Source organism: Lithobates pipiens, unplaced genomic scaffold (genome assembly GCF_037356315.1).
Source record: "Lithobates pipiens isolate NorthernLeopardFrog02 unplaced genomic scaffold, aLitPip1_a1.2 Scaffold_19, whole genome shotgun sequence".
In the NCBI taxonomy this organism is placed as follows: Eukaryota; Metazoa; Chordata; class Amphibia; order Anura; family Ranidae; genus Lithobates; species Lithobates pipiens.
In genome coordinates this window covers 299,134,714-299,148,276 of record NW_027507764.1, presented here as the reverse complement: position 1 = coordinate 299,148,276, position 13,563 = coordinate 299,134,714, and positions in this window count along the sequence as shown.

The following is a 13,563-nucleotide window of genomic DNA, read 5'->3' as shown; positions in this document are numbered from 1 at the left end:
GGCCGGGCCGGCAGACCTTTTCATTGGAAGCGAGTTTTTTTATACTTGATGTAAGTGCAATTCTTTATTTTATTAAAATATTTCGACAATATTACACTATGGTGATTCCTCTTGTTTATGCATGTGCTTGGCAATGAGCGGTGTGGCCGTAGGAATATACCAGCGACTGGAACAGAGTGCTTAAAGGGATACATCCTCCATGCAGTTCATGTCCAGAGGGAGTGATTTAACAGTGGCGATATTAGATCTCTGAGATGGGATCAGTATAGCTGGTAAGCGTCAGTATTGTTGGTGGTGGAAAGTCCTTTTCTGCAACATCGGTGACACTCTTTTCATTGGTGTGGTGTGACAAATCACGGTGGAGACGACAAGCAGAAACGTTGTCTAGTGGGAAATGGACTAATATCTTGAACATTTGCATATTCATTTTTTGTCACATTCTTTTGGATTTTTGGATTTATTTATTAATTATTTTTAGATGTTTTCTGCATGATCAATTTACTTATATTTATAACACAGTTGATTGAATCACTATAGCGCAGCTTTCTTGAAAAATCTGGTATTTGAAATTGTGGTTATCTCACATTTAAGTTGCTGCTGTATTTATTTATTTATTCTTTTCACTAATTTTTCCCAACTTTCAATTAAATTTTATTTTTTTTCAATATCTGAATTTGAAAATAGCGCTGTATTATTTGGGTTTTATTTTCTTTTAACAATGGCTTTCTTTTTGCCACTCTTCCATAAAGGCCAGATTTGTGGAGTGCACAACTAATAGTTGTCCTGTGGACAGATTCTCCCACCTGAGCTATGGATCTCTGCAGCTCCTCCAGAGTTGCCATGGGCCTCTTGGCTGCTTCTCTGATTAATGCTCTCCTTGTCTGGCCTGTCAGTTTAGGTGGATGGCCATGTCTTGGTAGGTTTTCAGTTGTGCCATACTCTTTCCATTTTCAGATGATTGATTGAACAGGGTTCTGTGAGATGTTTAAAGCTTGGAATATTTTTGTATAACCTAACCCTGCTTTAAACTTCTCCACAACTTTATCCCCGACTTCTCTGGTGTGTTTCTTAGCCTTCATGATGCTGTTTGTTCACTAAGGTTTTCTAACAAACCTCTGAGGGCTTCACAGAACAGTTGTATTTATACTGAGATAAATTTACACACCAGTGAAGTTAATTTACTAATTAGGTGACTTCTGAAAGCAATTGGTTCCACTAGATTTTAGTTAGGGATTATTTGTAAAAAATGTTGAAAACCATTTATAAATTTTCCTTCCACTTCACAATTATGTGCCACATTGTGTTGGTCTAGCGCATAAAATCCCAATAAAATACATTTACTTTTTTGGGTGTAATATGACAAAATGTGGAAAATTTCAAGGGGTGTGAATACTTTTTCAAGGCACTGTACTTGCCTTTAGATCTTTAGCTCACACCTCATTTTCTATTGTCAGCAACAACAAAAGCAGCTTTTCCTGGTGAAAACCAAGTGTTCCCCGTCCCCACATTCCTTGGAGGCATACACCCTTTCATAGGTTAACATGAAGGGCCTACAATCAATTTTAGAAAAACTCACTGCAACACATACATAAAACAGAATCAATCACCATTGTGTCAAGGTGACAAACAGCTATAGCGGAAAAATAAAAACTAGAAAATTACTGCGCTTACCTGAAAACAACACACAAAGATATCCTAAATATTTAAAGCCGCAATTATTACGATGTAATACACATCAAGGATCAATATAAAACAAAAAATATATAACTGCGCTATCCTCCAAATCTCTACCCCACTAATAGCTTACACCTATATTGACATATATTACCATATGGACATGTGATCTCCAGCAATATTTAGTATGCACATCAATATTAGTTCTGAGATAATAAAATAAATAAATGATACTGATCCCTTAATCATATAAAAATCAATATGCTCCTCATAAAAATGGTGATATACAACGATAAATAAACATTAATAACTTAAAAATATGATATACAAAAATAAATTAAATCTTATTAAATTAATCAAAAGCGTGATATTAGTGAATAAATAAAGTTATAAATATAAATAACTTAAAAAACTCTTAGCCCCTGTACACACGGTCGGCGATTTCGACAACCAAATCCGTCGGATTTTGTCCGTCGGATCTTGTCCGAAACTGTTGCATACACACGGGCGGACTAATTTGTCGAAAAATCCGACCATTCAGAATGTGATGACGTAATTTCGTTACGATGGGACTACGTTCAGGCTAGTAGCCAATAGCTTTGATGTAGGAATTTGATCTGAGCATGCATGGCACTTGGTCCGATCAAAATTCTCTACACATGATCAGAGTATGTCCGATCGAACCAGTTGGTCGGGAAATATTTCCAACATGTTGGAAAATTGGGTCCGACGGATATTCCGACGGAATCAGTCTGATGCATACCACACACAGTCGGATTATCCAAAGACACGGTCCGATAGGACACATTTCGACAGATTCTCCGACCGTGTGTTCAAGGGCTTAGAGTCCAAACGTGATAAATTAAATAAATAAATAAATGTGCCCAATAAAGTGCCCCAGATTAAAAAGAGTGCAGCGGTCCGTTTAAATTAATGAAGTGAATGGAATGAAGAAAATGGAGTGATTCTTTCAGTAGATTTCAGTGCACCAGAAAATCTTCCTTCACCACTGATGTGCTGATTATCAATCTAAATGCGCGCTTACCGAACAGAAAAAAATCCAGGCTCACAATCAATGCCACTAAAGCTCCCGGAAGGACCATCAAGGTGGGGCAGAAAAACTTCTCCAAACGGCCTCCACTAGCAAGATCGCTCATAGGGTATAGACAAGAAAAGCTCCCATAGTGTAAATCCAAATTGGTAACACTTTATTAAAAGTTAAATGAAATACTCACAAAAAAATAGTAAAAGCAGCGTTAAATGCCAGCCGGCAAAACTAGCACCCATTCGCTCCTGTCACATGATGGTGTCAACACGTCATGACCACCCGACGTACGTTTCGTCATAGGTGACGTCTTTGTCAGGGCTGGCTTAGCCCTTCCTCCTCTGGGCTGGCCGCTCAGCTCTCCGCCAATTGCCAGCTTTCTTCTCTCTCCACAGTTACCAGCTGTTCCCCATGATGCTCGTCTGGCCTGCCTATATAAAGTCTTCCAGCTCATTTCTCCTTTGCCTTCACATTTGGTCACATCACTAGGAACCATCTCCTGCTGTTGTTTCAAGACTGGCTTGCTACATCCCTCCTGGCTTCCATCCTGCTTGCAGTTGCTCTCCCTGGATCCCTGACTTCTGGACTGACTGATTACCTGATCTGGTTTATGAACTTTGGACTGGCTGACTACCCAATCTGGCTATTGGACTCTGGCTTGCTTGACTACGCTTTTTCCTATTTACCTTTTTATTTTTATTAATAAACAAGTGTGATTTGATTGTACTTCTGTCTCTGTCTGTTTCATGGTTCCTGACAGTCGTCTGGGGTGTGGGCGACGCGCTGGCGCGTCACGTTAATATACAGACCAAAATAAAACCAAGCCTCGTTCTGAGCTGAGGGGAGGAAAACCGAAAATAAAAGAAATAAGACATGGCGGCCGCGTGAGAACACAGGAGGCATGTTGAATGTGGGCAAACAGGCAAGAGACTATTAACATAAAATTATATGTATAAAAACTGAATCAAAAAAAGGGGAATATAACAATTAAAGTATATATTAATCCATAGCCTCATCTGATCCCAAATAAAAAATTCATTTTATAACAGTCGAAACCAGGGCAGTATGTTAAAACCAAATCTCTGTTAGTCCCTAATTTAGTAACTGAAAAAATTTGAAAAAATTATTTCTTCATAGCTACAAGAAATTTTATTCAAAAACCAAAATAAATTCCAGTCATGGATTTTTTTAACCATATAGAGACAAAAAAAGGAGAAAAGGGGAGGGGGAAAAAAAAAAAGAGGAAAAATCTTCCTATCCTCCTACCAGCTCACATCGAGTTAACAGAAAACTCTCTTGTAATACTGTAATACAAACATACAGTATATTCTCAAAAAAAAAAATAAAAAAAATTTTTCTTTAGGAATTATCAATAAATGCATTAACATCTACGTCTATGTTAAACCCAAATGGGGCATAACACTTGATTCTATGAATCCAAGACATTTCTAATCTTGATATACCCCTAACAAGGGAACCCCCCCCCCCCCCCTTCAGGGTAGATTGAATTTATCTATGCCCAAAAAAATAGTCTTAGCTGGATTTTTGTTGTGGTGTTCCAAATAATGCCTTGATACGGAATGTTTTGGAAAGCCATTGATGATATTAGTTATGTGTTCATTTAAACAAATGCAAAGTGGTTGTTTAGTCCTCCCAACATATTGAAGCCCGCAAGGGCATTGGAGTAGATAAAGCTATAGTGGAAAGACAATATAAAGCCTTGAGTGACTCTGTCACTACAGGGTCAAATGTAAAAGAAGCAATGCCTGTAAAAGAAAAAGGAAAAAATACTTGCTTTCTGGTAGCCTGTCTGTTGCCACTGTGATGCTGTTTTTGGACCGCTGCAAGCATTTGTCCCTTTTAATGTGTCAAATACCTCTTCCCACCAGCTTATAGGTCCTGTAGTGATGTATGAGCTGGAAAGGCTCCAACCACAGTTAGGCCCCTTTCCCTTTCCCAATCAACATCCGTTTTTTTTAATGCATAAAAGCCCTATTTTCATCTGTCAAAGAATCGTACAAAGAACGGATGTAAACTGACAAATGGTCAGTTTTTCATCCATTTTTGCATTGGTAGTGGATGTAAAAAAAAAAAAAACTGATGACAAACTGATGAACTGAACTAATGAAAAATAGATGAACTGAACTGATGAAAAAAACGGATGAACTGAACTGATGAAATGAACGGTCCGTATGTGTGAAAGGACCCTAACTTTAATCACCTACCGTTGGGCCATTATAGCAGCGCCAATGTGGGTGGATGTACCCGTAAGTCTTCCTGCATTGGCTGCCCACACACACTCTCAGGAGCACACAGCAGCAAGATCTGTGACCTGACACAGTGGATCACAGATTGGATTCCAGGGCCGATATGATAGGACCAATCATAGCGAGCACAGTAAATAGTAGTAAATAATGGCTGTCATTCATGATGCCATTGTTTACTACTGGGATCTCTATGATAGGATTCAGCAATCACATGGCACAGGTCCTATCATAGTGGTCCTGTACCATGTGATAGCTGTGGCCGATCACAACTGTCACAGTGGTTCTTAAGGGCTGAATAAATTAAGCCAAGCATGTATAAAGCCAAGCACTGCTCTAGCTCACTGCCCTACTAGTTTTTGATATTTTTCACCAACACCCGGTCCCCAACACCAGATCCTCCAGGACAGAGTATTCAGGCATGTTCTTGTCTATCCAGCACCATCTGCTTGGCTTTCTGTAGCCTATTCCAGTGCTCCTACACCCAGGTGCTAGGTGCCTTGGACGTCACATTTTCAGGAGAATCCAGTAGGAAATTCACAGAAAGTTGGCCATAACACCCAAACATCAAGAAGAAGGGCCCGTGACAAGTAGCTTGTTGAATGGTATTGTTGTAGGTCCACACCAAGGCCCCCACTTGTTGGTGCCACCTGTCTCCGTGCCATTGTTTGAGAGTCCATAGCATGCCCAGCAGGTTACAGTTGAACTGTTTGCAAGCTCCATTACCCTGTGGATGGTAGGGCGTGGTATGTGACTTCCGAATACCACAACTCAGACATAATCACTGACTTAAAGTTTGAGCCTTTGTCTGAGAGGTATTCATTTGGGGCACCCACAGGGTTGGACCACATGCTCCCAAAATAATTTAGCCATGGTTGGGGCAATCTGGTCCTTGGTGGGGACTGCAAACACACATTTGGTGAAGTGGTTAACAAAATCAAAGGTATAGCGAGACCCAGAGGGCAAGCTGGAGATTGTTAAAAAAAATCTATGATGACCAGTTTAAGGGGCTCCGAGGTGGTAATGGTCATTGGCGTGGTCCTTTCAAGGGGGTCTTATGTACAGAGAAAGTCTTAGATTCCCACCAAACCTTCTGGATCTAATTTTCCACCAGCGAGGAGAAGTAGTGTCTTCTGATCAAGTTCTGTTGGCCCCAAAGTGTCCACTTACAGTATGTAGTACTCGGCAGACTTGGAGGATGTGTGACTGGAGGACCACAATTTGTAGGATGTCTTGTTCATAAGCAATGCGCATGGCAATATAACACATTGTTCTACGTCTCTAGAGTTGATCCAATTGCCTCAGAGTCACTCGAGCTGTGTTGGACAGTCACCAGGTGCTTGATCTGATCCTGAAAGGTCTTGGAGAAAATTATGATATCGTCCAAGCAGACTAGTACAGTCTCAAAGTGGAAGTCACCCAGGCATCTCTCCATCAGGCGCTGAAGCATGCTTAGAGCATTACTCACACCAAAGGGCATACGGTTAAATTTGAAAAGCCCCAGGAGTGTGACAAAGGCAGTCTTTTTGCATTCTTCTTATCTCACTGAGACTTTCCAGTAGCCACTTGCCAAGTCAAAGATGGAGAAGCACTTCGCTTGACCCAATGTCATAAGTCAGTGCTCTACCCGAGGTAATGGGTAGGCATCCAGATGGGTGCAGGCATTTAACTTGTGGTAGTCTACGCAAAACCACAGACTTTCATCTTTCTTTCACACCACAACCACTGGAGCGGCCCATGGACTACAACTCTCCTGAATCCTCCCGCTCTGTAGCATGTTGCAGAGCAAGTCCTTGACCTCCTAGCACAAGGCTGGGGGAATATCACAGCATTGTTCTCGAATAGGTGGAGCACCCCCCATATGGATTGGGTGATCTATGGCCTCAGTATAGCTGGCGGCAGAAACTAGTAGATGCTTTTCAAGCAGTTGGTAAAGCAGTGTTTGCTGTGGCAGAGCCACTGCTCGGGCTATTTTCTCACTGCCTTCTGGTGAGCTTTGTGGGCCCTTATCACATTGAGCCACACAGCTCGCAAACCACAGCTTGGTGCACGCTGGCCGGAATGTTCAAACTTGGCCAGTAAGTGGAAAAGTCCAGGTCCTTTAACGTGTTCATGCCCAGAACAATAGGCACTGCTGAGTAGACATGTGCAATTCGGTTTGTTCACCTTAGTTTTTTAAAGGGTAGTTTTATTTTTGAGATTCAAATGTATCCAAATTTCCGAATTCATATAGTAATGAATCTAAACGAATCCAAAAAAGTTATAACAAAATGTTTGGATTTATTTGGATTCATTTGTTTAATGCGGATTCATTGAGAAGAGTCAGTTGTTAAGGAGCAGGCGGCAGCCACATCCTTAGGAACCATGACTCATTTACTGTCAGCGGGATTCCAGGGTAAGCTTGCCCCTCCCCTCCGAAGTAGATTTAATGTCAATCACAACAAATGCCAACCCGCATGAAAAAAAAAATGGCAAACACGACAGCGTCCGTGTCCTGTCAGTTTCAGTTAAGGTTAAACATGGGGCCAGGGTCACCCAGTGACATCCTTGGGTAATCCTGCCCTCATGTTTAACTGTCATCCAGTGAGTGACGGGACATGGAAGCTGTCGTGTTTGGCATGCAGCAGGATTTTTCTTCTTGTGCGGGTTGGCTATCATGGTGATTGATGTTGAATCTACTTCGAAGGACATTTGTTTTTCTTTTTTGTTTGTTTTTTAATAACAGACTTAGTTCTTAGCTGCCATATGGACATTTGCAATTGGAAATATAAGTGACTATAGAAGAGTAGTTACTTCCACAACACAATGCATTAAACTGGATTAAGAAAGTGTTTCTTGCTGCTGCATGTCAACAAAACCTTTATGGAACATCAGAATTTTTGGAAAAATGTTCATAGGAGAGCAAACACAGGCATACACATACAGTATGTACTATAAGCATTCCTGATTTATTTATTTATTTTTTGGCTGCTGGTCTGTATGAGCACTTCTTTTATAGATGTATTTTACAATATCCCTCTCACAGTGCTTTAAGTTCTTGGGTTATCCTTTCAGGCTGAGTTCACACTGGCATGACACGACAGTCGCACTACTGTGGATCTGACTTTGACCCTGACAATGCAGACACTTTGTGTCTGGTATGAATCTTTAGGGGGAACCCCTGCCCACATTTTTTTAAAAATGGCATGGTTTCCCCCTCCAAGAACATACCAGGCCCTTTGGTCTGGTAGGGATTCTAAGGGGAACCCCCCCACGCCAATCCATACCAGACCCTTTTCTGAGCACGCAGCCTGGCAGGTCAGGAAAGGGGTTGGGGATGAGTGAGCGCCCCCCCTCCTTAACCGTACCAGACCTCATGCCCTCAACATGGGGGGGTGGGTTCTTTGGGGCGGGGGGGCATGCGTCCTCTCACTCCAAAGCACCTTGCCCCCATGTTTATGAGGACAAGGGCCTCTTCCTGACAACCCTGGCAGTTGGTTGTCTTGGTCTGCGGGTGGGGGGCTTATCAGAATCTGGAATCCCCTATGTGAATGAGTCTACATTGTGCCCCTTCTCATTCACCTAAAAAGCGTCAAAATGCAGTACACAGGTTTTTAAAGTAATTTAAGACAGCTGCGGCATCTATTCTGATTTCTTCTCCCCTCTCCAACTCTTCCTTCTTCTGCCCTAGCTGGGTCTTCTCCGCTCTCGGCTGATGTCTCCTAGCCCACTCTGGTTCTTCTCCCTCTGTTCATCCAATGTTGATCTCTCTCTTGCTGTAATGCTGGGTGTGCGGTGGGCCCACTACTTATATTGGCATGGAGCGGGATCACCGGGGGAAGTTTAGCGGAGGCCACGGCCCTTATGATGTCACCGCTCGGGGCATGATGGTGCAGTGTCATCAGGGGCATGGCCTCTGTGTACTGTGTTTTATTTTTGACACTTTTTTTTTTACCCCATACTCATTCACCTAGGGTGGAGGGCCAGGATCTGGGGGCCTCCTTGTTAAAGGGAGCTCCTAGATTCCGATAAGCCCCCCGCCCACAGACCCCAACAACCAACGGTGCTTTTGTGACATGAGCTCCCAATGTTGGAGCGTTTGTCGTACCACTGTGAACCTGGCCTCAGAGTAAAATTTTAAGTGTACTTTCTCTTTTGTTGAAAAAAAAATCCACAGTGTATGGATTTTAACAAACTTTTTGCAGATCTGTTCTGAAGAAAAAGCAGTTTGTTCCTGAATGGAAGGGTGTGTGTTCATTATAAGCACCTAGTGCTTTTAGTGTTCTGATAATGAAAGCAGTATTCCTTTACAAGTAATTAACTCTTGGGGAGCAAAAATGAATTTCTTATTGCAGAGTATACCTAAAACTTTACATGTGTAGATGTCAGCAAGCCAATTACAGAAGCAGGAAATGACTTGTGTGTTTTGTACACCAATGATGTACAGAATGCCTTCAGGGTACCATATTACATTACATTTTTTGACAGTCTTAGAAAATTACAGTGGCTTCAGATTGAGATGAAAAGGTATTTTTTCTTAACCATAAATTACAAAATGGCTTGTGTAACAAATTTACATTTACACGCTGTATTATTATTTTTTTGTTTCTTTAACAAAAGTTGAATTCCGCTTTAATACTAAACTATGGGCAACATAGGTCAAATGACCTTTACACCACTTCAGTGTATGTTTATTAAACCTGCTATCTTGCCTGACTCTAGACATTATGGCTTTTCACTGAGTACAAAGCTCTCAGAGGAAAGCCAGTTTATTAACATCTGTCCTTCTCTTCTCTGTCTGAGGAGTGAATGAAATATGTGGTGAATAGCCTTGATATGTATACTCTTCAGTAAAACATAAAATATAAAAGATGAAAAAAAATGAAAAGTTAAAAAATAGAATCAAAGTTAAGCAAAGATCTATGTGAGAGAGACCATTCATAAATGGATGTCATTTTATTTATTTCTAGACATCTCTGTACCACTTGTAACCAAGTGTATTTGTATAGCCATAAATACACTAAGTGGGTTATTTACGAAAAGCAAACCCACTTTGCACTGAAAGTGCACTTGGAAGTGCAGTCGCTGTAGATCTGAGGGGAAGATTTGAAATGACGGGAAGCTCTGCTGATGATTTTATCATCCAATCATGTGTAAGCTAAAATGCTGTTTTTTATCTTCTTTCAAGTGCACTTGCAGTGCAAAGTGGATTTGCATTTCGTAAATTATCCCCTAAGTTAACATGTTAAAATGCACATGTGTTGGAATGTATCAGTTCATGTGCATTGACATTTGTTATGATGAGTGTGAACATTTTTATTTTAAACGTAATGGACAATGCAGGCAAAAACAGACATGCTTAATTTTTCCTGACACATTGCACCAAATGCCATGCCTTGTGGTGTGCTGCAGTGCAGGTGCATTGGGGTGTGTTGTGGTAGTGTGTAGACAGATAAAAGTTATAATTTGTCCCTGGTATGGTAAATTCTGGCTGGATTTTATGACATCTCTTTCCCTGCGTATGTGAAACTTCCCTTGTGTAGGACATAAAGGTTGTGTAAGAACCAGGGTCAAGATGTGATACACTTTGTCGGGAATCTATCCTCCAATGAGACGCGATCTCAGGTTCCACATATAATGACTAACAATCAGAGGAAGACTTTGCTTAACCACTTGCTTACTGGGCACTTACACACCCTTCCTGACCAGACCAATTTTCAGCTTTTGGTGCTCTCACACTTTGAATGACAATTACTCAATTACCCAAATGAATTTTGTGTCATTTTTTCCCCACAAATAGAGCTTTCTTTTGGTGGTATTTGATCACCTCTGGGGTTTTTATTTTTTGCGCTATAAATGAAAAAAGACCGAAAATTTTGAAAAAAAACGCATATTTCTTTGTTTCTGTGACAGAATTATGCAAATTATTAATTTTTCTTCATAAATTTTGGCCACAATTTATACTGCTAAATATCTTTGGTAAAGATAACCCAAATTAGTGGCTATTATTTGGTCTTTGTGAAAGTTATAGAGTCTACAAGCTGTGGTGCGAATCGCACAAAATTGATCACATCTGATGTACTGGTGGCCTATCTCGCTTCTTGTAACCCGAACAAGTCAGGAAAGTACAAATACCCCCCAAATGACCCCTTTTTGGAAAGTAGACATTCCAAGGTATTTAGTAAGAGGCATGGTGAGCTTTTTGATGTTGTAATTTTTTTCCCACAATTCTTTGCAAAATTAAGATTTTTCATTTTTTATTTTTTTCTCCACAAAATTGTCATTGTAATAGGTTATTTCTCTCACATGGCATGTGTATACCACAAATGACACAACCAAAAAAATTCTGCTACTCCTCCTGAGTATTACAATACCACATGTGTGGGACTTTTTCACAGCCTGGCCACATAGAGAGGCCCAACATGCAGGGAGCGCCATCACGTGTTCTAGGAGCATAAATTACACATCTAACTTGTTGACTACTTATTACACTTTTGAAATACCAGGACCAATGACACGTGACACTGATGACAGATGGCACTGATAGGTGGCAATGATGACACGTGGCACTGATGACAGATGGCACCAATATGTGGCACTGATGACAGATGACACTAATATGTGGCACTGATGACACGTGGCACTAATACGTGGCACTGATGACACGTGCCACTAATACGTGGCACTGATGACACGTGGAACTAATACGTGGCACTAATACGTGTCACCGATGACAGATGGCACTAATACGTGGCACCGATGACGCGTGACACTGATGACAGATGGCACTGATAAGTGGCATTGATGACACGTGACACTGACAACAGATGGCACGTGACACTGACAGGTGGCACTGATGACAAATGGCACTGATACGTGGCACTGATGACAAATGGCACTGATGACAAATGGCACTGATACGTGGCACTGATGACAGATGGCACTATGTGGCACTAATGACAAGTGGCACTGATGACAGATGCCACTTATACGTGGCACTGATGACAGATGCCACTGGGGACAAATGGCACTGACAACAGGTGGCACTGGGGACAGATAGCACTGGGGTGGATGGCACTGGGGGAGGATGGCACTTTTTTTTTACACTTTTTTTTTTTTTCTCTCTGTGCACTGACGGCTGCTGCAGCCGTTCATCTCTCCCCTCTCACACGCTGTCTGTGTGAGGAGGGAGAGCGGCGCTGAGAGATGATCTCATATGTTTACATATGAGATCATCTCCCATTGGACATGCCGATCACGCTGTAAACGGCCGCTGTGATTGGCCGTTTACAGCGATCTGTGTTTGCCTGTCCCCGGGGGACACGGCGAACACAGAACTTCCGCGATGCGCGCCCGCGGCGGCGCGCATTGTGGAAGTAAACAATAGGACGTCCAGGGACGGCCAATTGCAGGAAAGCGCCTGCTCTAAGGCCATAAATCGGCTATAGGGCGGGCGCGAGGTGGTTAAAGAGGCTCTTCATTGAATCTGAGCACCACAAACCTAAAACACTATTTAATTAATTTTTAATATTTAAAGCAAACTTCACCATCCATTAAAACGTCTACTTTATTTTGTTGAGAAAGCACTTTAACTTCTTCCCAACTGGCCACTGTACATAAATGGGTGGGTGGGCCTGTCGTTGTTCTGAGTGGACGTTCAGGAACGTCCCTCAGAACAGGAGCCTGATTGCGTCTGTTGTGGTTGGCCCTACCGATCATGTGAGGGCTGTGTCCAATCACAGCCTTCACAGTGTAAACCGAGACACGTGTCTCTGTGTCAGTTATCCCCGCTGAGCTCAGTGCGGGGGGGAGTGGTGGAATTTGCAAGTTTTGTGACAGCTGTGTGTGTAAGAAATGATTTTATGCACATAGCCGTCACAGATCCCCACACACAGTACACCAAGCACCACATCTGTCAGTGTTCCCATACACAGCTGTCACAGTGCCCCATATACATCTGTACCAGTGCATAAAACATCTGTCAGTGTCCCCATCACATCTGTACCAGTGCACAAAACATCTGTCACATTATCCCCATGAACATCTGTACCAGTGCACAAAAACATCTGCAACAGTGTTCCATTGTGACATGAACATCTGTCAGTGTGAGCCGGTGGATGATCAACATCTGTCAGTGTACAAAAACCATCTGTCAATATACCAGTGTCTCATCAATAAACAAAACAAGCGCATTCTCTCCCCGTGCTTATGTGCAAAGGCAAATGCACACATTCGTCCCGTATGCATACATAAACAGCGGTCGTACCACACATGTGATGTAATACCATGATCATCAGAGTGAGATTAATAATTTGGCTGCTTTCACACTGGGGCGGTGCCAGTGTTAAAGTGCCGCTCTTTTTGATCTGCGCTTTAACGCTTTTCGGGCGGTAGCAGGCCGCTTTTAACCCCCAAGAATGGATTAAAAGGGGTGAAAAGTGATGTGGGGCTTCGGAAGCAGTGCCCATTCACTCCAATGGGCAGTGGTGGTGTCGGAGCGGTGTAGGACTTTTTTTCCCGTCCTCCAAGCGCACTGCCCCAGTGTGAAAGTACTCAGGCTTTCACACTGGGGTGGCTTTTGGGGCAGTTTTCAGGTGCCAT